The sequence below is a fragment of the Branchiostoma lanceolatum genome, chromosome 8 (assembly GCF_035083965.1).
Source record: "Branchiostoma lanceolatum isolate klBraLanc5 chromosome 8, klBraLanc5.hap2, whole genome shotgun sequence".
Lineage (NCBI taxonomy): Eukaryota > Metazoa > Chordata > Leptocardii > Amphioxiformes > Branchiostomatidae > Branchiostoma > Branchiostoma lanceolatum.
In genome coordinates, this window is record NC_089729.1 from 3,387,146 (window position 1) to 3,413,365 (window position 26,220).

General features: G+C 42.8%; 4 long non-coding RNA genes across 4 annotated transcripts; 2 read left to right on the forward strand and 2 right to left on the reverse strand.

Annotated features, from left to right (window-relative positions):
* The first annotated feature begins 5,201 nt into the window (after positions 1 to 5,201).
* Positions 5,202 to 7,268, forward strand: LOC136439498 (uncharacterized). Its single transcript, XR_010756540.1, has 2 exons — positions 5,202 to 5,458; positions 6,096 to 7,268. It is a non-coding gene; the product is annotated as an uncharacterized lncRNA (long non-coding RNA).
* LOC136439497 (uncharacterized) lies at positions 6,637 to 8,475 on the reverse strand. The gene is made up of 2 exons (XR_010756539.1): positions 8,221 to 8,475; positions 6,637 to 7,685 (listed from the first exon to the last, which is right to left on the reverse strand). It is a non-coding gene; the product is annotated as an uncharacterized lncRNA (long non-coding RNA).
* A 1,484-nt stretch (positions 8,476 to 9,959) lies between these two features.
* Positions 9,960 to 17,237, forward strand: LOC136439499 (uncharacterized). Its single transcript, XR_010756541.1, has 2 exons — positions 9,960 to 11,474; positions 15,509 to 17,237. It is a non-coding gene; the product is annotated as an uncharacterized lncRNA (long non-coding RNA).
* A 2,029-nt stretch (positions 17,238 to 19,266) lies between these two features.
* On the reverse strand, positions 19,267 to 26,161 carry LOC136439501 (uncharacterized). Its single transcript, XR_010756542.1, has 2 exons — positions 25,733 to 26,161; positions 19,267 to 20,492 (listed from the first exon to the last, which is right to left on the reverse strand). It is a non-coding gene; the product is annotated as an uncharacterized lncRNA (long non-coding RNA).
* Positions 26,162 to 26,220: the final 59 nt, after the last annotated feature.

The following is a 26,220-nucleotide window of genomic DNA, read 5'->3' on the forward strand; positions in this document are numbered from 1 at the left end:
CTATAGGGAGAACGTTTGCCGTAGGACTTTGGCCATGGAGGGTTTCATTCGCAGGCGCATATTTCACCCTCTCTCCGTAGCCGACTCCCTTCATACAATTTACTCTATTTGGCCAATTTCTACTATTTTCCCAGCGACCCGCGGAGGCTGGTAGAGCCTAGTCCGGTCCTCTGTCGTCACTGGTCGGTATGTTTAGCATCAGTCCTGCTTGTGAAAACACAACACAGCAGCTTCCGTTTTAAATCATCAGACGACGTGTATTTGAATAGAATGAAGGAGGAGGGAACAGCTTTATTTAACTACTATGTCATCTATTTTTGACATGGTTCTGGTATTTAGAGCATCTTCAGGGAAAGGTTCTAAGATAAGCCGACCGGTGCAGGATACGCGGTCACGCGGGGTTACAGTGTCAAATGAACTTCAAAGCTTTGGAATTTGATAAAATGAAGTAACACGATGTTGTTTGAAATTTATCGTATACTGTAATACGTATTCATTTTTACTTCCTAAAACTATCATCTATTGGAATTCCTGAAAGTAACTCTCCCTCTGGAGTTTAGGACTCCTTTAAGAGCGGCCACAAAAGGCGGTTCCTTCGTCGTCCATCAGTGTATGTTCTATATATATAGCCTTCAACCCGACGGAAGTGCCCCAAAGGTTTACAAGCCCAAGTAGTCCAGGCGTAATGCGTAGTAAATAAAAGTGGATAGAGACCATCTGTCGAACGCCTGTCGTTTAAATGAATGAATGAATGAATGAAGACATTCATTGTACACATATACTCACAGGGTTAAGTACAGGTCAAAACAAAAGAATAGCCTACAGATACATCTATGCATTGTCAAATTAATACAGGAATTATAAACTACACGGGATTCGACTTCTCCTCGCTTCTTCGTAATGGTAAATATGTAAGAGCAGATATGGGGAAGGGGTTGGAACACAGCATGAAGCCGAGCTGTGAGACGGTGGCTAGGGAAGGTGGACCGCATTAAAGATTAATCTCCAAGCAGATCTCCACTGTGCTAAAATCGTACAAGCTAGCCAGAGAAACTCCGGTCAGCCAGGGAAGTTGTCAGGCACCGTTGCGCGTGAATGTTGACATGGTAAAGAACGCCAAGACTCCCAAATTGATACTCTTCAAGCAGAGGAATGGGTCCGGCTTTTGTCGGGCTTTTTGTCGTTTTCTTTACGGCCTTACGGGTATATATAGAAAGCCCGACATAACGCCCAAAACACGTCAAAAAACAGCCGGGCCCCATTCCTCTGCTTGGAGAGCGAAAGATTTGACACAATCACAATAGCCGTCAAGTGATACTAACCTAGATTGACGGGTTCACAGTCGGTCAAGTAGAGGTCAATGACCTGTCGTTAGGTAAGTATGTCTTGACCTATATAGAATAGTCCATCGGTGCATTTCTGACGGAAGTGCCCATATACAAGCCAAAGCTTGGCGTAGTACGTAGTAAATAATTGACGATAGAGAAAGTCTGTCGAATGAAACATGTTGTTAGTGGGAACCGGTGCTGGGACACAACATGGAGCCGAGCTGTGAGACGTTGGCGGTGGCTGGTGAAGATAGCCTGGAAGTTTCGATGATAATGACGATAGGTGATGAGACGAACGTTAACCTGATAAAGAACGCCATGAAGGTATTACAGTATTATTGAATGTTGTAACAGACGACGGGGACGTCGTCTGCCCCCCGGCGGTGAGGGGTGTGGGAGATAGGAACTGGTTCTAGAAATACCAGTATGCTCAGTACATGACTTTTAAATCTGATCCCCGCGCACCCCCCTCCGAAACGTCTTCAGAAAACTGGAACAAATACACGGAAAATGGCTGATATGTCTGTTACACTAATTTAAGTGGCTTGTTTGGGTTTTAAAGGTCAGTACCCCAAGCAGGAACTGTGACTGTAGTGTCGGTGGTATACAATCAAAAGACGTCACCATATAAAGTTACAAAAGCATTAGTCCAGCTGTCCGGGATTTCTGTCCCCTCCTCGCGAACGGGTTGCGAGGCGGTTACATGGCGGCGAGCGGTCACAGGAGGGTTGATTGAATTCAGGATACAAAAACATGAAGTCGTTACTGGTGTCTGTGACACCGACAAATAGATGATAAAATGGTGGGAAAACAGCAGGTCCCAGCGTGTTACTATTTTGTGGTCTACAGTTACTATATCCTACACATACACTTCTGGTGCGTGCGGGAATGTGGTGTCGCAGACACCTGTTAGGTGGGTGGGGTGCCCAGCATGTCACGTCGTAAGCAATGATTTTCAAAGAAGGAGCGGGATAGTTTCCTACTGGGTTATCATCCCAATACAGGATTGAACATTGTAACTACAGAAATGTTCGCGGTGGTTTTATGTTCGCGAACATGAAAGCCCCCGCTCACTGGACCCGCGGGGTGTCCCTGTGGTGTAGTGGTCTGCGCCTTTGTCTCTCACCGCATCTGGTTCAAATTACTTGGACCAGAAGGACTGGGGTTCAAGCCCCAGGTAGGACACCTCTGGACAAGAGGCGCATTGAGTCATACCAAAGACTTTATAAAAATGGTACATACTTATGAAACAGTATGGAAGTTAAACACACTTCACTGCCAGTGGACTAGCCCCCTGCTACAGTGATTGCACCACAGTGTGGCCCACGGGCTATGAAACGGAGATGGGCACCGCCCTATAGATCAATCGAATTGACAAAGCACTCAACGAATTTTATCGACAAAAAACGAGTCTTTTTAAGCTTTGTGTGCTTTGTTGTCTTTTTGGTCATACTTGTACGTTTTGAATGATATTCCCATTATGAAATCAAAGGTAACACAAATCAAGTTTAGGACGCAGCGACGCCGCCAGCGTGCCGCGGGTCCAGTGAGAGGGGGGGCTAAAACTATCGCGAAGCGTTTTGCCCACCTATGACTGCAGCGCTACTTTTGCTTCAAACGCGAACTTAAGACCACCCGTGAACGCTCCATTTTCTCTTTACCGCGAAATAAAAACATGCGAACTCAGATGCCTTTATAGATGTGCGAAGCTTTCAAAGATGATTTCTAGCTCAGAGCAAATAATGATTTCGGCATCTTCGTAACCCGCGGAAGACTTGTACTTCCGTGATCAACATCCTGAAAACCAAAGTGGCAAGTAGACTAGTAATCATTAATTAGCGTAGAAGAAGAGCTAGATGCACAGAATGCGCTCCCGACACAATGACCCTGGATGCTGCGTGTTTCAAAGTGTAGACTGCAGCCAGTCGTCATCGTGGGCGCACGAAAATTTCCTAGCCTCCATAGCAGGCCCTACCGGGCCTTTTTGGGGCTTATAATACACTTTTTGCAGCCAGCCCGTAACCATCAGCTGTAACCATCAGCTGTAACCATCAGCTGTAACCATCAGCTGTAACCATCAGCTGTAACCATCAGCTGTAACCATCAGCTGTAACCATCAGCTGTAACCATCAGCTGTAACCATCAGCTGTAACCATCAGCTGTAACCATCAGCTGTAACCATTTTGCCCGTAGATAGTTACAGCGTGGCTGATGGTTACGGGCTAGCTGCAAAAAGTGTATTATAAACCCAAAAAAGGCCCGGTAGAGCCTGCTATGGAGGCTAAAGATTTCCCAGGTTTTTTCGTCTCGTCCCTGTCTGTTTGCCACGTGACAGCTCCACATACCATGTGCTATTCCACACGAGCGGTCTCTCCTCCCCATGTCCCAGAGTGACGCGTTTGTGTCATGTTTCTTTAAGACACATGAAAATCTACCCAGCCACCTTTGCTCACTTGAATCCACTTAAAATGCCGGCATGTCCCTCATGATGTGCCCATGCGCGATAAGGAATACCGATGATGACCCGGGAATGATCATTTGGACACCCCGTCACCAGGAGTAGCGGGAACGGATACATAGGCTACACGTGACACGTGCACGCCAACCACGCTTAATCTCCAAGCAGATCTCCACGGTGCCGAAAATCGTATATGCTAGCCAGAGAATCTCCAGTCAGTCAGTCAGTCAGTCACTCTGGCTACCATATACGATTTTTGGCGCACCGTTGAGATCTGCTTGGAGATTAAACCACGCTGGCAACTGAGACACCGGTACAGTGCGTAGACGATTAGCCTGAACTCAATCAAGCTCCTATAACGGCTTGCCGCCCTGTAACCGCATAGCCGCCCGCGTGGAAGGGGACAGAAATCCCCGGGCAGCTGGAGTTTGCGTTATACAGACTAGTAGACGATAGACTTCAGATGATTAAAGGGGACGCCGTTGACGAATACTTATCTCTTTTTCAATGCACTGCCAAATCGCAGTGATAATGTCTTCCTTTTCTAGACGTTCATCATTGTCGGACAAGAAGCCGGATGTGACGTGTGATGGGACTTTGTTCCTTAAGAAATGACTGATTTGTTTCTATGGTTTGATTATTATGTATTGAATTATGATTGAATTGAAACTTAACTTTGACATTGGGGTATAGATATCCGGCTATAACCATGCACCTGTATTAGAAAAATTAACACGTGCGTGTGCCTCGTACCAGTCACATATTTTACCGCACGACTTTGTCTGTTTTGCGATGTTCTTGACTGACAGGTCTCTTATATGCAGAAGGTTATTCGTGACCTGATTATATCATATGTTACGCGTTTGGGTGACTACGCTAAAAATAATATGGCAATGCCGTAACCATTGCATCCCCGTCCATCCATCACCCTCTGCTGTACACGAGGTTTGACCTGCAGGCCACCGGTTCTCTCTCGTCTCTGTTGTTAGCGACGCCAGTCATTAAAGCCTTCGTGATCGTCAAGATTTAGACCTTTAGCCTGAGTACCAGCAAGCGATTTTTTTGGAGCCAGCGGTCACTACGGGGGCTGGTACTCAGCCTACATGACCTCAGGCTTCTGACAGACTTTGCAGCAACGTGGCGTTACGTAATCTCCAAGCAGATGTAGAAAATGATGCAAAATCTTAACGTTTCTCAAGCCCCCTGTTGCGCGGAGCAGCAGGCCTTTCTTTTCTTGAGGAACGTTACGATTAGCAATTCAAACTCTACTTCGGAAGTGATCTCCATAATGTATCCAGTAGTAGAGTCAGTGAATTGTACATGAATAGTGTTTATCTGGATGTCTAACCTTCACCAACGTTACGATTGTTACTGCCAGCGCTCATTGGACCCAAGGCACTTTTTGGGCGTCCGAATGCACGGGGTATAACGTACGTCACGGGATGGCCAGACACATTCGGTGGTCGCAGAGATCTATCAGCCGCAACGCGCAGACACATTCGACGCGCCGCGGAAAAATCAGCCGTCCGCGCGGACCTATCAGCCGCAACGCGCAGACAAATTCGATGCCGCGCGGACCTATCAGCCGCTCGCGCGGAAAATTCAGCCGTGGGACAGCGCCACCAGGTGTCTCACTACTGCCTTCAGAGAGCGCTGGAAAAGCCGCGCCAAGGTAGGTCCTCCACAATTTCCTTCTCTAGTGTAATATAGAGACATCGACTGGTAATCTAACTAGGCCTATCAGGTGGCAGACTATCTTAGGGTCATCCGGAGCCAGAAATAATCGGCAGGTCTTCAAATTAAGTCGAGATATAGGGAGAACAGTTCTAAATCGGTGACACACCACATCGAAGCTATCAAGGTAAACAGTGGCCAATGCCGTATTTTGGGCCATTAGAAGCAAGGAAATCGGCGGTACTGACGTCTTTTAGTGTGGTTGAGTGTCCAGAACAACATAACTTACTCTGGAATTGGAGCTGGGAATTGATATAATATGCCCACAGAGCGAAAATATGCGATAGAAGTGATACCGCTATATAACGCCCCCCTCCCACATTTTCTAGTAAAGTTACGGCCCGTATCTTATACATGTAGTAGTAAAGTAAGCATTAACAGGCAATAGTGTCTTTGTCGCCTCGATTGAATTTGGCGATATGCGGGGAATACCTTCTGTCATTTTAAGGGATTATACTCATCTAAATGATTCAACGAACATCTCATACGTTTCTCGCAAGCTTGTTTATTATATTGCTAGTATTACTATTACCCAGGTATAATGTGTCACTGCAAATAACCCTGACATTTTTCAGAAATGTCTCGTCGACTCAGGTTGACACTATATCCGCGGAAAAGGTGTGGAAACAAAGCAACGGGCACCTGGAAAGCAAACACAGATTGCGAAGTTGAAGATGTATGGGTAACAGAAGATAACACTGGCATTGATGACAGCACTGCAGCAAGTCCCAGGCAGAAAGAAACACAACTCTCCTGGTCAACTCCTACTCGAGCTAGCGTCAAGGCCACTTTTTCTGGACTGTAGGCTTCTCTCCCTTTATACGAAAGGCACTAAGCAACGGAAATCATTCAATGTACAACTGGAATATTCAAATAACTCCATATTTGCAGTAGAAATCTATATTCATAGAGATATGTATTGAGTAGATTATTAATCAATTTTGGTACTATGCAGTATGTTTGAAATATCACATGATATTAGATGAAGACTATACTTTGTCATGTTGTTATATTTACAGATTTAAGTAATGGACCATCTCAGCGTTGCATCACTGTATTGACCATCTGTATTTCCTGAAATGTTAATCCAAAAATGACACACAAGATATAGGTATTTATAAGTAAATTTATTCTGGTTGTTTACAAAATATATATTTGCTGAATTGCAATACCATGTTCTTGATCTTGTTATATATCACTTGGCAAATGACTAGTACTATGTTGTAATCATATTGCATTGTAGCTTAATTTATTGCTATAGATTACAAATTAAAGTATTCTGATCGTTTATAAATATTGACTCTTGAAAAAAGAAGAACAAAGTCAAAACCAGTCAAATACCGAGTCTCGGCGCCGTCATTTTCCCAACACTACAGATGAAAATATGGCACTGTACAGGTGCATTATACATGAGGTATACCTTCTTGTGAAACAACAAATGTAATTAGATGAACCAGAATTACTGCATGATTACACACACGTTCTTCCTTTTTATGAAACCTGTGTTCACACTTGCAACACTGACAAACGTCTTTACTTTGGGATTGTCATGGGTTCTGTGATGATGCTTCAAGACTTCTTATCTTATGACTTAAAGGACTTTCCACATTTGTCACAAAAATCCCAATCTGAGTGCACTATCATGTGCTTCTTCACTTGAACCCTTTCTGACAAACTGGGCACTCCTTGGATGATTCAACGAAGTGATCCTGAAAGTCTCTAGCATAAATAAAGTCTTCATTGCACAACCCACACTAAATTGCTGGTCCTTTATCAGCCCCATGGTAGCGACGCTTGTGTTCATCTAGTGAACCACTGTTCGCTTAGCACTTGCCATGTGTACACAGACTGTACTGTAGTCCTGCGTGTGGGGGAGAAGACATCCTTTTCTACATCTTCAGCTGGCACAACCACACCAGGTAGGTCATCGAACTCGTTGGACTCTTCCAACGGCACTGAACCCTCACTGGATCCACTAGTGCTGGTGTTTGAACGGGATCCACTGGTGCTGTTACTTGAAGACCAGGTACCCTGTCCCTCCCCAAGGCATGGCTTGTCAGGTGGTTCTACATCTCCCTCCTGAAGGCTAGACTTGTAGGGTGGAACAGGTGAATTTAGATTTGTGGTCACATGCACAAACCTGTTCTTCTCATCAAACTCCATGGCTGAAATGCAAATTCCAAAAATGAATGCCTTTGCAATTGTCTGGATAAACATTGATGACTATGTATCTTCATTTAAATGACCACAAGAATATCGCTTCTTATGGCTTTAATACTGCTATAAGATATGTTAACATCGTTCTACACGTGGTGGTTCATACTGAAGGATTGGGGAGGGGGGCGTTATATAACGGTATCACTTTTACCACATATTTTCGCTCTGTGGGCATATTATATCAATTCCAGAGTAAGTTATGTTGTTCTGGACACCCAACCACACTAAAAGACGTCAATACCGCCGATGTCTTTGCTTCTAATGGCCCAAAATACGGCATTGGCCACTGTTTACCTTGATAGCTTCGATGTGGTGTGTCACCGATTTAGAACTGTTCTCCCTATATCTCGACTTAATTTGAAGACCTGCCGATTATTTCTGGCTCCGGATGACCCTAAGATAGTCTGCCACCTGATAGGCCTAGTTAGATTACCAGTCGATGTCTCTATATTACACTAGAGAAGGAAATTGTGGAGGACCTACCTTGGCGCGGCTTTTCCAGCGCTCTCTGAAGGCAGTAGTGAGACACCTGGTGGCGCTGTCCCACGGCTGAATTTTCCGCGCGAGCGGCTGATAGGTCCGCGCGGCATCGAATTTGTCTGCGCGTTGCGGCTGATAGGTCCGCGCGGACGGCTGATTTTTCCGCGGCGCGTCGAATGTGTCTGCGCGTTGCGGCTGATAGATCTCTGCGACCACCGAATGTGTCTGGCCATCCCGTGACGTACGTTATACCCCGTGGAATGGTGGCGCCTAACTGGCCTGCTGTCTCCCCGAGCTGAATTTTGCTGGGTCGACAGAGATTCTTTTTGAAGGGTCCCCTGGCCACGTTTGCACATGTTGCTCTTGGCGAGAGTGCTGGAGCCGCTCCAACTCAGCAGCGGATAACATATCTAACCGGCGCTGACGCCAGGCCGGAAGGTGGCGAGCGCTAATGAAGTATTTGCCCTCGCCAAGACAAAGACGTTTATAGGTCACAGGGAGACCTGTCAGCACCTAACGTCGGATCGCTCACCAAACTTGACTCTAGTTTTAGCTTCAAGCGCGCCCAGCCTCTCCATAGGAAACCATAGCCCACACACGGTCCGTCAAGCTTGGAAATCACGGTGCTACCTGACGGACGGACCGGCCGTGTTACCAGAGATGCAACGGCACAGGTTCCCGTCGTTCACGACAGAAGCATGGTCATTCCACTGTCGTACGGCTGGGAGTTATTGATGAAGCGGAGGAGCATTAGGACACACGGGTCAGGTGTTAATGCCCTCCAGTTGGCACGTCTTTACAAGAGTGCATTCCGAAACGGCAAGTTGAATGCATTCCCAGTGGGTTAACGGCGAAATTCGTAAATCACAGCGATTTCATAGCCTCCGCCAGGCCCTCCTACGGGCGTATGAATCGTAGAATTCGGCAGAAAAAGGAATAATTAGCCAGTAGAGTTAGTCCACAGTGAAGATCACATTTCGCCCGTTTAACGGAGCCTGCAAGTGAAACCCTGGCGTAGTTAGTCTGGTAGAGACTAGCGATTTTACATTTCCAACTTCCCATTGAGAGCGACGAGCCTCTCACATAAATTCAGCATTGTTACATCGTTCAGAGATATGGTGCCAACGGACTGACAAATATCAAGTTCTGTTTGAGGAAAATAGAACTTATGATAAAAGAAGATGAACATATGCATAGCCTAGCCGTACACCTACCTGTACACTTACCTGCATGCCACGTATCTCTGAACGTGAATAAGGGGCCACATTTACGGTACTGCCGCACGGAAAGTTTAAAGTTTTCAATTCAAAGACCTTGAAATAGTCTTTCGGGTCAATTAAGATTCTCCTCCATGCGTAACCTGGAAACATTGTGTCTTTACCTCCATGGATACTGCCTTAAATTGTACGTTCCGGTATTTGGACGATTCCAGCTCCTTGAAGTATGCTTAGAACGTCTTTACTGTTTAGGCTCACAATATCGGAGCTTCAAGTCTCATTGGATAAGCAAATATATATCGTAGTTTGGACTCCTTGGCGAATTTGATTTGAAGGAATTTGGTGTCTATCTTAAAGATTTGTTGAGTCCATACCGTTTATGTGTTGGTCCTCAATCAGCGGTGATTAACACGGTCCGGATTAATTGGAGTTGATGTGTTTTGAGACAAACTTAGAAGGACAAATAACGTGCCGATCTAAGTGGAAATGTGCGCTGTTTATACTGGATGTTTACGTCCTCAACACCCCATTCTTATACCATCCTCGATAATACTCGTAGAATGGGGACCACCATCCATCGATACATATCGAGGTAGCATACTAATCCGCTATGCTGGCATACACCATCCTCGAGAGTATAGCGAGTCGGAGTGATGGTGACCTACTCTGGCGGGGTCACCGTCCTCAAAGTGTATGCTGGGAGTGACTAAAGGTCGTCAGATTTTCCAATATGGCGGCTTAGTGTACCGAACTGTCTAGTAAGTAAAGATTGTCGAAAGAGACCGAGGATCGACTCTAGTGAGAGTTCTGGCTCTGTATCTGTCAAGGCTTCAGCCCAGGGGAAGAAGCTCCGTAAGGAGTCGGAGCCCGACTCAAGTCCTCTTATTGACGAGTTCCCCTCTGGTTCTGTAAATACTCCTCCCTGTGGTGGGCAGCCACAGGTGTAGTACGAGTCAAGTCCTCTTATTGAGGGGTTCCCCTCTGGTTCTGTGAATATTCCTCCCTGCGGACAACCGGAGGGGGGAGCACGAGATCTATTATCATGTCGTCTGATCTCTACAAGAATAAAGCCACCTTCGTCTGTAACCGTTTTATCTCTCATGGCTGTGACACGCTATTACATAGCGTCAAATCATTGAAGTCGCATCTCGCAAAAGTCCACGGTATAACCGGGAACATTGTGCCTTGCACGGCTAAAAACTGCTCTGAGGCCTTTAAGACCCCCAATCAGTGTTTGCAACATCTCGTCGAGGCCCATCCTCATTTCATCATTGAGATTGGTTCCGATGGGGTGGACGATTTGTACCATTATTTTCGATGTGTTGCTGATTTATTGGAACCATGGCCTGGCTACCCTTCTCCTTTTTATTGATTTTAATGTTACTTCAAGTCTGGCTTCGCTTAATGTCTGTGGGTTGCGCGACCCACAGAAAAGGAGGCAACTGTTCAGTTTTTGTAAACAAAACAATTTTGATTTTATTTGATTATACTGCATGTGCACCCCATCCTTGTACCATCAACGGTACAGACCTGACTGGCATAGCGAAAATCACCCAGTACATACCGATCCAGTCTATAGTCTGCGTAGGCTAGACTAGCAGAATAGAGCCATCAGGCGGATGTACCGTCCTGATGTGATGCTGGCTGGGTAAGCAGGAAGGTACAAAGGGGTCACTGCCCTCTCGTGTCACCCGCATAGGTCAACATTCTAGGTGTCATGGCCGCCGTCTGAAAACATGGCAGTATCTGAACCAAGCGTAACACAGCACCAAGAGACCACGTCTAGCGATATAATAGACGTTAAACAAGGACAACAACAACAACAACAACGTATTCCGCCGTATTCTGCCAATTTCTACACCAGAACAAGCATCAAGAAGTGTACTGCTTCGAAATATTTACAACTACAACTACATATCAACCTTTCACAAATTTGTGTTTTGTTTCTGAGACTCTGCTAAGTGTCTTTCACCAACATCGATTGTGTCGATGACACATCCCAGATCCACTGACCACCGGCGCAGCCTTATCAACCAGTAGGTAGGTGCATATTTACCTTCGTCATTCTTATGTTTCTGGTAGCGTATGTTTGTATGTATGTGGCAAAAGCCAAATATACAAATGTAACTGCCTCCTTTGTCAGTACTGGACAACCAGTACGGAAGTGGTCGTCAGAACAGGAGCTCCAGTACTGAGACTTTCTCAGTTCTGGACTTCCTGTACTGGGCAGCTTCAGTACTGGGAACCCTCCTGTCAGGACTGCTAACAGAGTGCTGAGACTCTAACGAGCGTCTAACGTTATTTTCAGGGCTGCATCTCTTCAATGCTTTTTTTTCCTACTTCAAACTCTAATCAAAGCTATTGTTTGGAAAACGTTCGAATGAAGAAAAAAATAAAATACAGTATGAGTATCACATTCTGTTACGTTTCAACGACGACAACATATCCTTGTGGCTTGTGCCTTTATCGGGAGAAAACGTACACTGAAATAATAATGTACTTTATATTACCTACCAAAATCTATGTCCATAACCAATTAAGCAAGGAACAAAACAGTACTACCTAAACGTTAGTATGTTCAGACAACTAAATCCAAAACTGTACATGTCCAGTCGGTCCAAACAATGGCAAAAGTATAGAGGTTTTAGATAATGGACACCTAGTAACGAATCCGGAAACAGAACTATGGCGACTCGTCACTGGACATCCAGCACGGAAGAAAGTTCGTGACTAGAAATCCAGGGACGAACGGCTTCATAATTCCACCCCCCCCCAATGCTCAGCCCAGGAATTCCATAAATGAACTCCGCTCATCACTCCGTTGATGAACAGCATAACTTAAGAAGGTCTGGAAGGATTGTATTGATATTTGGTGTGTGGGTGATGAGCCCTGGAAATTGTATAAGGATGGCCCACCATCCTGGATAATTCTTACTTGAAGACCCCCCTCCCGACTCCAATATCAGGTTGCTGACAGGTCACATGACATCACTTTTTCTCATCCAGAACTTACCAACTCAAACTTACAGTCAATATCTTGTCTTAACCCACCCTGCCCTACTGTTCGGAGACTTCTTTTTCATTGTAAGGAAACAAACAAAAGAAGCTTTGAAACGATCAACCGTGTGTTACATCCAGGGCTTCTTGTTTTCCCTTCTTTATCTTTACATAATATATAATTAAATAGGTCTAAACAAGGAGGTTTAGATCTCCTTGGTCTGAATTAGACAATTAATAGATTTTGGGCCCCCTAGCAGCTTGTTATGGTGCTGCAGTACAGTGGAACTGTCAGGTTTTGATATAACGTTTTCTGGACTTGCTGTGGTCTTAATGTTGAAACAAATCAAAGGAGCGAGTAACAACAAGTGATCCCAACCGAGATTCGAACCCACGCCGAAACCGGCAGCCCAGATCACAGGCACGCACGCCTTAACCACTAGGCTAAAAGGTTGTGACCAGTTAGACTGGTCAGTTGGAGGCACTTGAACCCCACTGTTACAATGTCACTATGGCACAAGCTAGTAGTGCAACCCTGCTGCTAATTAGCATGGGTGCCATCCTATTTCTACCGGGGCTCCTACACTCGCTAACCTAAATGTTTTTAGGGTAGCGAGTGTAGGAGCCCCGGTAGAAATAGGATGGCACCCAGGCTAGCTTCTAATGCCATCTGGATCAAATTCCGTGAATCCTGGGGCCTGAGTTTGAGGGTCAACTCCAGCTCTGACATGTTGTAATGGATTGCATTTGTCATTTTAGATGGTGATGCAAAGCCAGTGGTCCTGTGTATATGAGGGAGCTTCAGGCATAAGTGTCTGCACGTAAAAGAGCCCAACGCACTTATTGAGAAGAATGGGAGTGACCTGGTTTGCTTGTCCAAAAATGTGAGCCATAGCAAAGCCACATTGCATACCACTCATGCCACTAGCTACTGAGTAATGAGGAAATTTTAGAAACATGTTGCATTCTGTTATAGGACTATTCAAACACATATGGCTTTCCGGAAAAAAAGTGGTTACCCTAGGGCTGGGCTAGTGGGGTGGGCGACCCTTTTCTAGGCCTCAAGGCTATGCATGGGGGTTTCAGGGTTTGGCTAATCTTATGAAATTTCCCTTGAAGAAAAACTGGCTCAAGCCTTGGGGGAATGCTTGGAGGGATGGGGGTAGAGGATGGTGGTTGGTTGCTGCAGTAAGAACTCCACCAATACTAGTAAAAAGCCACCAATTACTGTATAAACAAAATTCAAAGTACACAATGGAATATAATGGGGGGGGGGTGTACAATGGAAAATAAAGAAAGCTGGAAGTTTGATGGGCCAGGCAATAAATGAGCCTTTGTATGCCACAAATTTTAAACAGATGTCTCACATCTTGTATACAGGAATACAGACTGTATATATAGTGTTTGTGTGTATGTGTGATAGTATATGCATGTATTTGGTTTATAATGTGTTGTGTGTGTCTGTGCGTTCTTGTGCAATGTATACTTATGCATATGCTTGTGTTGGTAATATTTTTTGTGCGGGTACAAAGCCACTATAATCTGTAGGCCTGACTGGCAGTATGATGTGTCTGCTCACCACCACAATCCACACCCCCACCCCCCAATCCCGGGCCCAGCAATATCATGAGTTGCCTTCCCTCCAGCCACCCCATAGATTGACCCATCTTTTCCTCAGGGAAATTCCATTAGGGGCCAAACCCCCATGAATATCCTTGGGGCCATTTTCCAAGAACCCAACATATCTAACTATTGAAGAAAGAGAGGGACATTGATAGAAAATGAAAATGACAGGACAAGTTTTCCACTTCGTGAGAAAATCGTGGTTGTGGTAAAATAACGAGAAAGGAATGTGGTGTGCAGTATCCATTGGCTTGCAGTTAGATGTTTTCTTAGTGTTAAACTCAGTTTTTTTTTTTAATAATCATTGGAACTGTTACCTGCTACAAAAAAATGTCATGCCTCGTCCTAAGTCTGATGAGGTCGCCTGTTAAACCTGGTATTTATTGGATTATTCCCATCCACACAGTTTCCTTTAAAAGTCAGTTGTATTGTCGGAAAGCTAAACATGATCCATTCCCACAAATTTCCCACACATAGTCCATGATGCAATTGGCACAAAGCACAGTACTGGTTCACCCTTGGACAAGAATCCCATCACTATCTATGTGATGAAAGATATTCAGATATTCATTATGATCAGGGAACTTAAGTCAGGATTATTCTGGATTTTGACCATTCCTACCAGCCAGTACCAGGAATCCTGAAAGGAATCAACCTCTGTGTCCGGGTAAATACTGGTATGATTATGAACAGAGTCTATGATTGTCACAAAAATGTAAGTTCAGGTGTGGCTACTAGTAGGATGTCCCATAATTGATCTGCATTGAAAATTCTAAAGACTTGTTTTTATTATGCTAAACCCATCAACACAAACCGGTTTCTGTTTATTCATTCAGTGTATAATTGCCCTTCAGTGTAAATTAACTTCAAACTTTACAAGCATGCAAAGGCAGCTGGTTTTGTGCTATAGCCATAGGCAGTATAGATGAAATATTTTCTCCTGTATTCATTTATCACGCATACCAGTACACGACAACTTTAATATCTTATTCCATTTTAAGTAAAAGTTGTGGGAAAGAGCGATTTTTCACATAGGAAAGAGCACATTTTCAAACATTCAACAAAGTCACAATATTTTTCTTTATAATTATTATTCATTAATCTTTAATTATCGTGTCTCTTGTATGGAATGGGACCTAGCTTCATGTAAATTAACTTTAATTGGCATGGTAGTACATATACCAACCCCATATATTTTGACAATGATAAACTTACAACTTTACCAGTCTACTTTACAAAGCAGAAATGTGATTTTGATGAGTGAGCAGTCACAGGGACATGTGTCAAAGGCTGAAGTTGCCAAGACTTCTGTCTGTAGTATATTATTAGGTCCTTATAGTTGTCATAAGACGTTATACTAAACAGATACATTTTTGTGGCAACAATAAGCACTAGGAAAAAGGCAATTGTCTTTATCAACCCATCCTTCACCTTTTTTGTTGTCATTGTTATAGGTGCTGATGATATTCAACCCAGGCAGACCATCAATGCCCTATATCTACACATGAGATGACAGTGGGTGAGAGAGAAGCTGATAATGCAGCAATGGATTACCTGCTTCTGCATGGAGGAGTTATATATCAACACCAACCAAGTCCTACTTTTTTATAATGCATGGAGGGTTAAACCAATACAATAAGTCTGTCAAACAGCTAGTACAAGTTTACCCTAGAAATCCGAACTGCAATTTCAATTCTAGTGCACTGAACATGTATACATAGAATACAACACGGGGTATCCCGTAACACCCGAGGTATCAGCTTGACCGCCGGAGGGGGATTCGACCCGTGGTAGGGCTGGGACCGAGGGTAATGCAGAATACACTGTGTTGTATTTCATTTATGTTATATATACCCACCTGAGAAAACACATTTCAATGCGGAATGTGCCAGAAGTTGAGGGAGTTTTGTGTCCTCCAACTTCCGAATCCAGTATTCAAATTTTCGGCGGCGGTGCAATCAACTCGCTCAAATTGCATTCTAAATATTCTATGGAAGTCCGAGTGATAACACTCCTGAACCCTATGCGATACGGATAGTTATCACACGGTCCGGAACACCTGTATCAGGCCCAGGCATGACATAGATATGTTTATTACAATGGCAATGACTCTGATTTAGATTCTATGAAAAGTATGGCTCTTTACTAGATTGAAGATGTAGTAGAAAATTGTCATGCTAAAGATAATACATATCGCATGTAGTATCATTAATCCACAGTTATGGGCACCCAGTGTAATGTCTCTTATAGTCTCTTATAACTAACAATTGATTATGTATTTCAGGACTACAGTAACCTGTCTGTATTGTAAGTGCAATTGTACCAATGCATGTATAACACAGTACATTTCATTCAATTGCATTGAATTGTCGTTTAAGCTAATCCTATGGAATGTTATCATAACAGATCATATGTTCCAAAGTCATGTGGCACCTCAGTCATGACTGATTCAACGAGGTAGCCAATTAGCAAACTCTCTGTTATGTTCTATAAGTGATTGAGCCTTTTAAGAATATCATTGGTCTGACCAAGGAGGTTAAATACACATTTAAGCTCCTTGGTCTGACTGATGAGAATATATTAAGGATGAAATCGACACATAGAATGGTTAGAAATGATAGTGAATTTAAGGCCGTTTGTCTGTGTTGGTTTGATTTGATCCCTTTTCATGCCTAGTCCTCTGAGTGGCACATGTTTAGGAATAGGTTGCTAAAACTGTATGAAGCAATTAGCATATACAATGTAGTAAATTCTGTATTTGGCTCAATATTTTGTATTTTGCTGGTACGAAGTGTAATACTGTAAGTTTTCTTTTCCAATAAGAATATTCTTGTTTCTTTCACTGTAACTTTGTGTTGACTGTTTTCGTGGTCACCTCTGTACCGTGAACTTATCGTCTCGGTAAAAAAAACTATTGTGATTATTTATCATTCCTTCACACATCCATTCTGTAAATCACATGCCATCACCGTGAAGTTAAAGTTCAGTGAAAATGTGCATTTTGCTTACACCGTGAAATTGTGCTACCGTGCAGATAAAGTGAATTACAGGAGAACTAGTAACATTTATTTCAGAACAGCTATTAAAACTGAATTACCCTTATGTATCTGTATGACTTATGTACTTCTGTGATGTATGTACTTCTGCGATGTTGGTTTAAACAAATAAAGATTTGAAGATTTATTCACTCTATTGTTTGCAATGTCTTTTGTGTGCATTGTACATTAGGGTTTTTTTCGACAACGTTGCATAGCTTTTTGATTTATGCTGCTAAACCACATACAAACATACGTACAAACGCTAGGAAAATGGCTTTTTGGCGAAGTTAGTAATAAATTTGGTGATCAGAAAAGCTATCTGACACCTGTCGAGTATCATGTGATAGGCACGGTGTTTCGAAAACCTGCGGAATTATGGTGAAGGGTGTTTCCATTCATAAAACAAGAAGGAAGGGATACTTTTCGATTAAACTTTCATAAAAGTAGATTAATATGCTAATAAACGTTATAGCGCTAGACCCCTTGCATTCTAGGCGAGCTATGAAACCCTCAGCGTAGTCCCGGGCAAAGCTCTCCAACCGCGCGCTCTCCGACTTGTCTAACTTACGGAATAGAGTTCTCCTTCATAAAACAAGAAGGAAGTGATATTTGTAGATCAAACTTTCACAAAAGTAGGTCAATATGCCCATCTATCTGTACTTTTAGAAGTTTTGCTATTCCACGTTTCTGCTCGAGGATACAGGTTATTAATAATACTATCGTCATTTTGGAGCACGTACGGTCAAAAGTGCCAAACCGAAAGGTCCGAGTCCCCGTCCGACATCATAAAAATGACGCAACTAAATAAGTGATTTACATCGTGAAATTGACAGAATTTTTCATATAAATCTGCTAGAAATATTTCGGTGGTATCACCTATTCCTTCCTGAGTTTTTGCACTCAATCTTTTAGGACAAATGTAAACCTTTATTCATAGATGTTGCCAGAAAGCAATAATTTAATGAACGAAATCAACTATTAATAACTCAAAAACCAATGGCGGTGATCGCATGGGAATTCATACAAGGACTAAGTAAGCTTCCATAGACATTTTGGCAAGATTTAAGAGAAATCCGTCGTTTTCTAGGGGAGATCTGAAAATCCAAGACGGCCATGTCTTGCAAAAGCGAAGCCGCCTTTCAACGGCTATCTTTCGCATAGACGATTCTGGGTAGATTTGAACCGCATCTGACAGAAGTCCATTTTTCTTTGTAAAACGAGAAGGAAATGATATTTTTCGCTGAAACTTTCACAACAGTAAGCTGATATGTTGATCTATCATTCCTGTTAATAGTTTTGCTTTCCACTCACTCATCTCGAAAATATACGCAATCTATCTGTCTTTATTTTCGACCATACAGTCGTGTACAGAAACGCATTGTATTATTTGCGCTGTTGGCCGAATTTAAACCTTCTATCCATCAATGTTGATCTAGAAAATTAGTAAAAAAATCATATTTTGATATTTCAATAGTGCAAAAGCCTTCTCAATGCGTTACATTAAGTATATTTACCAAAAACTATGAATTATGGTACTAGCTCCCTCTAGCGACAATTGAATGAAGTGCAAATTGGCGCTGTTAGCATGTATTGTTGCCGTCTTTTTTCCTAGCGAGATATATATGAACTACCGCGATTTTAATGCATAGGCATAATTTTCCATTGGAGTCTGACAAACAGGTTTGCAGTTGTCTCGCTTTCTGGGCGCTTGCAGTCAATATTGTCTATAACACAAAAAATTTCCTCAGCAATGAAATAAGCATACACAACTATGCCAGCGAATTTCGAAGAAATAATTTTTATTCTCTCTATCATCATCATCATCTTTCTATATACAGTATTCTATCTATATATAGGTGTGATACAACAAACATCAATTTGAAGTCCTGCGTATTATGTCAGGAGATTCAGTATCACATATCCAAAAACTGTCCATGGACTTAAACTCCAAAAGCAGATTTATATTCAAAGACCAGTTTATTTGATGGTGCAGAGGAAAAAAGCTTGGCAAGATGAATCCCATATCAAGAACTGTCTACTTGGTCAACACCTTCTTTTTCAATTTGACATGATCCTGTGTTTGTATTTATTGATTTATGTGCAAATGAGGGTAACTTTTACTTGTTGATTACAGCTATGTAAACTGATATGGGTAAATCATTAAGAAATCCAGCTTAAATGAAGGCCATGTTGATTTTATTACAAGTACATGTATATGGATGACATCCTCTAGGAACCTCGAAACTGATCGTGCAAATAAAGAAAAGAGGTTTGGCATGTCTTCATAATGTGCTCAAGAAGAATGAACAAAATTTAACACAGAGTATGGTGTATCAAAATACTTCATGTTTGTTCTTTCAAACTTTTTCTTTGACTTTGGCATTCTACAATATCAGTATCTCATCCGTAAATAGTTTCATCGGGTTAGTAAGTCACTGAATAGAATACTTTTTTACACAACAAAGTGATTTTCCTGAAGGGAATTCTGACTGGTTCACATTGCACCGCAGTACAGGTGTCGCTACTTATAGAGGCATTCCCAAACACAAATTATTTAAATTCATACACTTTAATCAAGAAAGAAAAAGAAATACATATACATTGAGTCAGTATTCTAATGCAACACACATATCAGGTGTCATCTCATACATCAGACTTTGCTGACAGTGACCACATACAGTTTATGGTGAAAAGCTCTATAGTTAAAGCACAAAATAAAATAAAATAAATTCATTAGCAGGTTAAACGACTTCAATACAGTTCAATGTCACTCCCTTCATAATCTTTGCTATGTACTGTGTTATTGCATATAGAAATACATATGTGGGTACAAACAACTGTCAAAAACTTGAACAATTACAGTTACTAACAGCATACATAATTTTGGGATATATAATAAGTAGGATGCTTGCTCACAACCCTGAAGTCATACCAAAAAAGCCATGGATTGTATTACGTAGCAGTTTAAAGAAAAGTCACTTGTTCCACCTGTCACCATTGTTAACTTATACTGTATGTATACTTTTCTATACATTGTTTCATGTTGCAATTTGCTCTCTTGCAATAGATTACAAATTTTGTTCTAATAATGATACTGTATCACAACATGACAGTTTCTACTTTATCTTCAATACAAATAGTTTCAAAAGCATCTGAATCAGAGCCATTGCCAATTGCAAATCAATTACACACACAGTGCACTACAGAAAAGCTTTCTAAATGTGTATACTTCCAATAGCTATTTGACATTTTGTACAGACTCGTTGCATTGCTTCACTGCATGTTGTTAATAAATAGCGCCTTCATGGAGAAGCAGTTAATCCACTGCTACATTATCAGCTTCTTGTTCACTGTCATCTCATGACATTGATGGTCTGCCTGGGTTGAATATTGTCAGCACCTATAGCAACAACAACACAAAAATATTACAATTGTGATGAACATAATTCTGGTGAAGGTTAGCAAATTAGATTACACTGCATTGCCTAGTGCTGAGTGCTTATCATAGGCACAGAAATGCATCTGTGTCTTGTGATTGTATGACAACAATAAAAACCTCATACATAACAGAGAGCATTGTATAGCAATTTTCCCTTGCAGATAGCCATAAGTTTAGCCTTTCACACATTTCCCTGTGACTCATCACTCTTCAGAAGCTCTAATTCTAGATAAGCTGAATTTGTCCACTCACAACCAGACACACCCACACACCTCCCCCCCACACACGAACACACACACACACACACACCTACACACACACACACACACCTACACACACACACACACACACACACACACCCACCCAAACATACGTCACTCAAATTCACCTCAACATACCCATATTCATATTCACACAAACACTCATTTTCTGCCATAGCTAAGTAATCCGTAGGGGGAACACAGTGTTCAGGAAAGGTTTTCCCCTGCCATGCCTGCTGGCTATCCTCTGCCAGTCTTGCCATCTGGTTGGCAGATGACAAGCAAACACTAAAACACATATAATACAGACACACATGCACAAGTATATACACACATTCACACACACACACACACATACACAGAATTACACACACACACACACACACACACACACACACACACACACACACATACACACACAATTACACACACATACACCCACAGTTACAGACACATACACACTCACACACATATGTTACATCATACATGATTTGTTTTGCAACACAAAATGGCATCTGCATTCTATTCATGGTAATGTACATGTATTACAAAGTCACTGACAACGAATAGAGTTTGGGACATATTTCTGCTTTGTAAAGTAGACAATGGTAAAGTCGTTACTTTATCATAGTAAAAAATGACTGGAATTAATATAACACTCCCCCCTCTCCATTCTAGAAATGAAAATGTTACTTGACGAAGTTCCCTACAAGTGGCATATCATAACTCAAGATCAATAAAAACTATCACTAAATAAGGCATTCTCAAGTTACCGTGAGACACACAGACAGACAGACACACACAGGAATGCTGACAAAAACATAACCTTTTACTAGTTTTAGGCCAAGGTAACAAAAAATATTAAGCTGAATGTTTGAAAATTTGCTCTTTCCTGGAATTGTTTCTATAAAAGAGATGGTTTTTAGCCTATCACTGTTAGAGTTCTCATATGATTTAACTATACTTTCTGCATGTACACCTGTGCCACTGCATGCTTGTAATGCACTACACTGAAGGGCAATTATAATTTATACTCTGGATGAGTAACAGGTAGACATACATGTATGTGGAAGGTGACTAGAATAAAAACAACAGCTTTAGGATCTTCAATTCAGGTCTGTTATTGTTTTTTGTTTGTTTGTATTGCATACCAGGTAAACCGCATCAAGGCGTAACACACCAGGTTTGTACTGAAGAGTACAAGCTGCATATCTGGACAGATTTATGTGATCCACACACACCAGGAAGGACCCTACTCTTTTCAATAAGTGTATTGGGTTCTTTAATGTGCTTGAGGTGTGGCTCTCCTCAAACACCGGACCTCCATTTAAGGTTCTATCCGAGGGACGTCCCTAACCGAAGCTAGGTACTCAATCTTAGTCATAGGCTGAGATCCCTCTGTTTAATCAGAGATTACTTGGGAAGTTCAGTAGAATTTGAAAAAGTAGTATGCATTTTTCACCCCCTTCCTGGAGTTTAGAACTCCTTTCAGTGAAAATTTGGAGCACAATATCTGATTATCTGAATCTGACTATCAGCAAACAAATTCATGTTATTCTTGGCCATTAGGGTGAACCAGTGGTGTGCAGTGACGGTCACAATACCAAGTTCATGATGGACTACTGTGGGAATAGATATTAGATGTCGTACAGGGTCGTAAACATATGTCGTACAGGGTAGTAAACATATTGGGGGGTGATGATGGCAAATAAACTTTAAAAAGTAAAAGGGGTGATTCCAAAATATGACAAAATATATTGTCATATACAATGATCAATTTCCTTGACAGTGATATTATGCTGGGTTTGTCTATAGTAATTAGTATAGTCAGTTAGAGGAGGGCATGCATGTGCACCACCCTGAAACTCCTTTCTTGCTGTACCTGATAATTCGGTCATTTTATGTCGTACCACCTTCTTTTACAAACTTGTTAACAATCAGACACTTACAGTTTGCTGAAACCAGCCCAGGGGAGCACCCAGGGGAGCCACGACCTCAAGTTTTACACCATTCACGCAAGAACCGACACATATAATTATAAACACTCATTTTTTCCCCCCGCACCATCCCACAGTGGAATACCCTGCCTGGCAAGGTTGCGACGGCTCCCAACGTTGAGTCATTCCCTGCCAGGCTGGAGGCCTGCCCGCCTTAGCCCGGGACCTAAACTCCCCCCCTACTTTGCCCCTGAAGGGGCTATTTGGGGGGTTCCCTGGATGTAGATGTACCAAATGAAGGACATAGTCATAGCTATAGTCTATAGTCATAGTGAGTTGTTACTCAAAACTCGTGTCTATATCTAGATACCCTGTATGACAAATGATACATGTAGTCTCATATGGCCTATGCACGGTCAAGCTAACATTCCTACTGTTTATCAAACCACCTCTCTGCCGAGTGCCATTGTAACTTTTAAAAATCACGCCCAAAGCAATATTGAGATCAATTCTTGCAACAAAAAATTACTGTTAAGTGAGATGCGGTCTGGAGTGTTCATGTTTGAATAATTGTTCTCAAGATTAGGCACGATTCATACAATGGCACATGGCTGAGAGAGTGGTCAGGAAGGTTTGTTTTGGTCTCAGCTATATGGGCTGTGTAATGTTACCGTACAGGGTTTGTATTGCATACCCGGTAAACCATCTCATGGCATATACGTAACACACCAGATTTGTACTGAATATCTGGACAGATTTATCTGATCCACTCACACTAATAGTAGGAAGGTCCTCTAAGTCTTCGATATAAGGGGTGGGTTCTTTTACTTGCTTGAGATGTGGCTTTCCTCAAACATTGGAACTCCATTGAATTTCCTGGGAGACGTACCCGGGTTCGAAACCACTACCTCTGGGTTCTGGGCATTACACTACCAGGACGTCAGGTATGTCTAGGTATGAAAAAAAAGGGTACGGTATGGCAAGAGTCAAAAGGTACAGCAAGAAATTAAACGGGTATAGCAAGACAAATGGACATGGGGATTGACATGAATGTCACAATGGTTGATTAGTCAGACAACGCCTCCAGTGGGGTCTCTATCAACTTTCATTTCAACAAGCTTATGCAAGTGTTTTAACAAATTAATGTTATCATCATGTTTCTAGACAGAGCTCTAATTCAGGGCAAAGCAGACAGTACAGTTTACCTTTAAATGTTCATATATGACTCCAGATAAAGGGCAAATTTTGCTTGTATTATATACATGGAAGTATACTATTACTATACATAAGTTATATAACGATCCAGGATGGTGGGCGGCATCATTATACAATTTCCAGGCCTCACCACTCACATACCAAATATCATCATCATCATCATTGGGGTTACCCCCCAGATAACCCCGCAAGGGGCAAAGTAGGGGTGTGTGGGGTGTGTTGAGGAGGTCCCAGGCTAAGGGTGGCTTTACACACAGTCCACTTCTAATAACCGGATCGGTTGTCTTTAGACCTACGGGCGGAAGGGCAGTGCACCACCCGTGGTGCAAGATATTACAGTCGCTCCTCTCATATTTCTTATGTTTACTACAAGCGTTTTCTGGCATATGAAATAGTACGGGCCCAACAAAAAAAGGAGGATGAGACGCATGTACAGGGACAGGCAAGACCAGGCTTGAACCTGCCGGCGTTCTTCCTCGCCGCGCTGGCTGTACTGCAGCCGGTCACATTGATCGGGTCATAGGAGAACACCAAAGAAGAAGCTGCCACGGGTGGCAGGCCATTGCACTTGAAACATTCGAAAACTTTCAATGACTATTGCACAAATGTTTCAGAATGAGGGAAATATGCTTCTATTGCTAGCGCAGGCTTATTAGCATATCATTATCATGACCCCGTAAGCGGTCTCGGAGCCAGTTTCCTCTTTACACACAGAGAGAAACCGCATCGACCCCCCGCTGATGTGGACTAGACCAGGGTTGGGATGTGGTCTGGTGCGGTTCCTGGAGAAACCGGATTCTCCTCTTTAGACTGGGAATGGGAGGCGAACTAGTCCAGTTAAAGTGGACTAGTTCGGGTAAAGTAGACTCAGTGTAAAGCCACCCTAAGGCGGGCAGGCCTCCAGCCTGGCACGGTATCACTCAACGGTGGGAGCCGATACAACCGTGCAAGGCAGGGCGTTCCATTGTGGGATGGTACGGGGGAAGAACGAATGTTTGTATGTGTCTGTCCGGGCGTTGAGAGTTTGGAATTTAAGATGGTGACTACCCCGGGTGCGCCCCTGGGCTGGTTTGAGAAGACTGTCTGCGTTTATATTGATATGATTATTAACGAGTTTGTAGAAAAAGGTGAGGCCGACTTCTCTACTTCTTCTCTTCTTTGTGGTTCGGCAGCCAACATCAACATGTTGATGAATCTGCTGCGCTTGACGGGTAGTGCTGGTACTGGGATGGTTTCTGTTGTCTGTACCAGTTGTGACGGGGGAAGGTGTCTAGTGTACATGTCTAGCTGGGTCTAGTGGAGGTGGGTCACCCTGTCCCTGAAAGACGCCAGGGAGGGGGCAGCCACCATCTATGCAGGCAAGGAGTTCCACTCTGCAGCTGTCCGTGGGAAGAAAGAGGACTGTCTGTACGTCGTTCTGCAGGCGGGCGTTCCTCTTCCTTTCGGAGAGAAGGGGCCACTGCAGGTCATTGAGACAATGCAATACTTCCAGGCCTTCTCAATTATGCTGTTCATCAACCGAGTGATGAGCGGAGTTCATATATTTTATGAGGGGGCTTCGGTACTAGGAAATGAAGCCGTTCGTCCCTGGATTTCTATAGCTAATTACGAACTTTCTTCCATTCTGGATGTCCAGTGAGGAACCCGTTACTTTGATACTTTTGCGGCACGTTTTGCCACATTCATTCATACATATACATACATACATACATACATACATACAAACATACATACCAAAACGCTACCAGAAACCTAACCTTGGCGAAGGTAAATATAATGTTACACCTACCTAATGCATAAAGGCTGCGTCTGGTGGTTGGATCTGGGATCATCCGATCATGTCATCGACACGATCGATGTTGGTGAAAGGCAAGCAGAGTCTCAGAAACAAAACGCGAATTTGTGAAAGGTTGATACTGTAAACATCTCGAAGCAGTACACTTCTTGATGTTTGTTCTGGTCCAAAAGGCGGAATACTGCCATGTTTAACACGTTACACTAAGCCGCCATATTGGAAAATCTGACGACCTTTAGTCACTCCCAGCATACACTTTGAGGACGGTGACCCCGCCAGAGTAGGTCACCATCACTCCGACTCGCTATACTCTCGAGGATGGTGTATGCCAGCATAGCGGATTAGTATGCTACCTCGATATGTATCGATGGATGGTGGTCCCCATTCTACGAGTATTATCGAGGATGGTATAAGAATGGGGTGTCCTCAAGGCCGTAGGGAAGTTCTCTGTCTCGTAAACAGGTCCCTCTAACGTAAATTGG